Source organism: Triticum dicoccoides, chromosome 3B (genome assembly GCF_002162155.2).
Source record: "Triticum dicoccoides isolate Atlit2015 ecotype Zavitan chromosome 3B, WEW_v2.0, whole genome shotgun sequence".
Lineage (NCBI taxonomy): Eukaryota > Viridiplantae > Streptophyta > Magnoliopsida > Poales > Poaceae > Triticum > Triticum dicoccoides.
In genome coordinates, this window is record NC_041385.1 from 624,391,327 (window position 1) to 624,396,230 (window position 4,904).

A 4,904-nucleotide genomic window follows, 5' to 3' on the forward strand; every position below is an offset into this window, starting at 1 on the left:
TCCTCGATCCTTTTAGTGTAGCTAATATTTGAGTGTGTTTCATGAATGGATCAATGATTGAGCATAATGGGCTAGGGATAACTTGCTTTAGTGTTGATATTTTGAAAGACATGGTTGCTTGTTGGGATGCCTGAGTATTAAAGTCTTCATGTCAAAACTAGACTATTGCTTTGAATCATATAAAATTTCATATGTCCATGCTATAAAGAAAAGAAATGTGATGAACATGTTAGGCAGCATTCCACATCAGAAAATTTTGTTTTTATCATTTACCTACTCGAGGACGAGCAAGAATTAAGCTTGGGGATGCTGATACGTCTCCAACGTATCTATAATTTTTATTGTTCCATGCTGTTATATTATCATTCTTGGATGTTTTACAATCATTTCATAGTCATTTTATATCATTTTTTGTTACTAACCTATTGACATAGTGCCCAGTGCTAGTTGTTGTTTTCTGCATGTTTTTTACATCGCAGGAAATCAATACCAAACAGAGTCCAAACACGGTGACACTTTTTGAGGATTTTTTTTGGGCCAGAAGACATCCAGTGGGCCAAGGCTGCACCTGGGGGGTGCCTCGAGGAGGGCAGCACCCACCAGGGCGCGCCAGGATGCCCAGGCGCGCCCTGGTGGGTTGTGCCCACCTTGGGTGCCCCCTGAACCGCCTCTTTGCTCTATAAATACCCTAATATTCTAGAAACCCTAGAGGAGTCTACGAAAATCAATTCCAGCCGCCATAGAGTCCAAAACCACCAGATCAAATCTAGATACCATCATGGAGGGGTTCACCACTTCCATTGGTGCCTATCCGATGATGCGTGAGTAGTTCTTTGTAGACCTACGGGTCTGTAGTTAGTAGCTAGATGGCTTCCTCTCTCTCTCTCTCTCTCTCTTGATTATCAATACAATGGTCTCTTGGAGATCCATATGATGTAAGCCTTATGCGGTGTGTTTGTTGGGATCCGATGAACCTTGAGTTTATGATCAGATCTATGTTTTTATCCATGAAAGTTATTTGAGTCTTCTTTCATCTCTTATATGCATGATTGCTTATAGCCTCATATTTCTTCTCCGATATTTGGGTTTTTTTGGCCAACTTGATCTATTTATCTTGCAATGGGAAGAGGTGCTTTGTAGTGGGTTCAATCTTATGGTGCTTGATCCTAGTGATAGAAGGGGAAACGACACGTATGTATCGTTGCTATTAAGGATAACAAGATGGGGTCTATTTCTACATAAATAGATCTTGTCTATGTCATGTCACCATTATTATTGAATTACTCCATTTTTCCATGAACTTAATACACTAGATGCATGTTGGATAGCGGTCGATGTGTGGAGTAATAGTAGTAGATGCAGGCAGGAGTCAGTCTACTAATCTTGGACATGATGCCTATATAATGATCATTGCCTGGATATCATCATGATTATTTGAAATTCTATCAATTGTCCAACACTAATTGTTTTCCCACCGTTTGCTATTTTTCGCAAGAGAAGTCACTAGTGAAACCTACGGCCCCCGGGTTTCTTTTCATCATATTTTCCTTTGCGATCTATTTTCCTTTCTATTTATTTTCAGATCTATTAAACCAAAAATACAAAAATACCTTGCTGCAATTTATTTGTTCTACGATCTATTTATCCTATCTACCACTTTTACCTCATGTTATTTGCCTATCTTGAGGCGTCGTACCCAAAAGGGATTGACAACCCCTTTAACATGTCGGGTTGCGAGTATTTGTTATTTGTGTGCGGGTGTTGTTTACATGGTGTGAGGAGGTTCTCCTACTGGTTCGATAACCTTGGTCTCATCACTAAGGGAAATACCTACCATCGCTATACTGCATCATCCCTTCCTCTTTGGGAAAATACTGACGTAGTTCTAGCAGACATCAAAAGGAATTGCTGGCGCCGTTGTCGGGGAAGATCTTCAACATCAACCAGGTTCCTAATCACAAACCTCATATCCTCACAATTTACATTATTTTCTATTTGCCTCTCGTTTTCCTCTCCCCCACTTCACAAAAAAATTCCGTTTTATTCGCCCTCTTTTTCGTTCGCCGTTTTTCTCATCAGATCTCTTATTTGCTTGAACTCTTCACCATGAGTGACTTTGGAATGGCAAAAACAGATGATGGCCTAACTCCTAAAATGGAGCGTATGGGTAATCTGGATGCCAAATCATTTGTCTTGGGGCAAGGGAATTTTATGGGAAAAGAACATATCCAAGAATTTTTCATTTCTGTCGGAGGAGGTTCTCCTACTGGTTCGATAACCTTGGTCTCATCACCAGGGGAAATACCTACCGTCAGTATACTGCATCATCCCTTCCTCTTTGGGGAAATACCGACGTAGTTCTAGCAGACATCAGACATCTTTTTCGATTTCAGTTTTCGCTTGAGGGCAAGCAAGGTCTAAGCTTGGGGGAGTTGATACGTCCATTTTGCATCATGTTTACCTACTGTTATTTATGATGTTTTTATGCATAATAATGTGTCGGATTTCGGGTTCCGGGAGACCCTATAGATTCGAACACTGGGGTGCGCGCGGAGATTCGGCCCTCTACCTACCTGCACCTCACCGCCTTGCTAGGAACTAAGCAATCAAAGGGACAACACAAGAGGCACAGGGTTTATACTGGTTTAGGCCACCATTGTGGTGTAACACCCTACTCAAGTGTGTGTGTGGTGGATTGCCTCTTGGGCTAATGATGAACCGTACAAGGAAGAACAGCCTCGCAAGGGTCTGTTCTTGGCTGGCGCGATGAACTACTAGGGGAGTTCAGTCGCTCTCTCTTTGGATGCTTCTCTCGATGCCTCTACCCTGGGGGTGGCTAGTCCTATTTATAGGCAAAGGCCCTGGGCCTCTTCCCAAATATTGAGCGGGAAGGGCGCCAACAATTGGCCATTTTGAAGGGGAACATCTAGTACACTTATCCTGACTAAAGTTGGTCCTCGCCTGCCAAAGGCTCTGGCAGTGACGCCGGCTTGGGCTCCACGATGACTTCTATCCTGCCGTTCTGCTGGTCTTGGTCTTGTTGCACCGAAATGGATGCCTTTGCTTGATGCTCTCGTCTACGCTTGCTCCCTTTGCACCAAATAGGAAAGAAGGACACTGTGCAGGCTGGCGCCCGCCCGGCGCCCTTGGTCGTCATGGCTTGCGTCATGGGCACCTCGCGAGGTACCCTGCCTTGATCTCTCCGCCTCCTCGCGAGCCATCCTGACGATGCCGTGCCTAAGGAAGCCTCCTGTCGTCTGCCCCGTGAGGCTTGGCCCCTTGCGAGGGTCTTGATCTCGTGTTGATGAAGATGGGCCATGCTGGGCCGCCCCTTGAGCCACGCCGCAGGCCGCAGGCAGGCAAGTCTGGGGACCCCCATTCTCAGAACGCCGATAGTAGCCCCCGGGCCCAAGGCGTGCCCGGACTTGGCTGAGCAGAGAGGCGAAGAGGCAAGCACGAAGCGCCGCGGGCCCTAACAGCCTGCGGCCTCGGGCGCCGCATGGCGATTGATTGGACGTGGGTGCCTCAGCAGCCGCGTGCGTCAAAAGAGCGGCGTCTGCCTACGCTTTGCTTCCCTTGCTTCCTCCGGTCATTGCCCAGATCCCGTTTCTTGCGCCCTTCCCTTCTGCCCCCGAAATCTTCAGATCTACTTCGACCGCGCACCTTAGCAAGCCATGGCGCCTCACTAGACTCCGGCCGAAGCTTGGTATTCGCCCGCCTTGGACTCGCCGAACATGTCGGAGGCGAGCCTTGCCCGGATGCGCCGGATGGTGGTGGCACAAGGCATCGACAGGGCGCATGTGTTCAAGGCAGGCTCCGCCTCTCCTGAGGCCTCAGGGAGCACCTTCTACCCGCTCTTCGTAAGCGCCATTGCTTCCGGCCTGGTACCCCCTTTCTCCGAGTTCTTCTTCTCTGTCCTCCGCCATTACGACCTGCAAGCTCTGCACCTCCACCCCAACTTTGTCCTTCTTCTGGCAATCTTCGCATATTATTGCTGGGCTCATGTCGGGATGCAGCCTTCGGTGGCCTTGTTGCGCCACTACTTCTCCCTCCGGCTCTCTCGCGGTCCCCTCTCCGCGTGCGTGAGCTTCGTCGCGTATGGCGGTTCCAACGTCATTTCGAAGCCCGGGAAGAGGATTGAGGGCTACAGGAGCAAGTGGGTCATGGTGGATGCTGGGCGCATCCACCCTCGGCTGATTCTGCCCATGGAGCAGCCCACAAGTTCCGATGATTGGTCTCGCGCGGATCTCGTGGACCCTCGTGCGAAGCCGGTGTTAGAGAAGATGGATGCGGATCTGAGGCCTGGGAACATGGGGATGGCGAAGCTGACTGGCGCGTCGCTCCTTAGGGAGTTCTTGGAGCATCAGGTGGCCCCTCTTCGCAAGTACTCGCTCCCGCTGTGGAGGCCCCGCCTGAGCCCCGACGTTTTGGCCGACGAAGATCTGGCCACGGTCCTCCATTCTTTGGTCGGAGGGGACATGGCGAGGCTGGAGGGCGCCCCCGTACCCCTGTTTCTTCGAGATGATTGGGAGAAGGTGGTTGACTCCATGCTCGTCTTTAATGGGGATGGGCCCATGCCCGCGGTGGCTCCCGAGGACCCGGCGGCCCAGGCGACGGTGAACGTGTCCTCCGGCGACTCTAGCGAAGAGAAGGAAGAAGAGGAGCGGGAAGGGGGCCTGACTCCTAGGCTACCGATGGGGAGTCGAGAGCGCCTCTCCCCCAGTGCAGGCCCCGTGCTCTCCGCCTGCCGCCGAGCGACGACGAGGATGATGACGAGCAGGGCGGCGGGAGCTTGCCCCCCGATCTCGAAGAAGGCCAGGTCGGTGCTGATCCCCCTCGGGTCTGCCCCAGCTCCAACGCGTTCTGCAGACGTGCCCCCTACTTCTAAACCTCGCGAGGCTGAT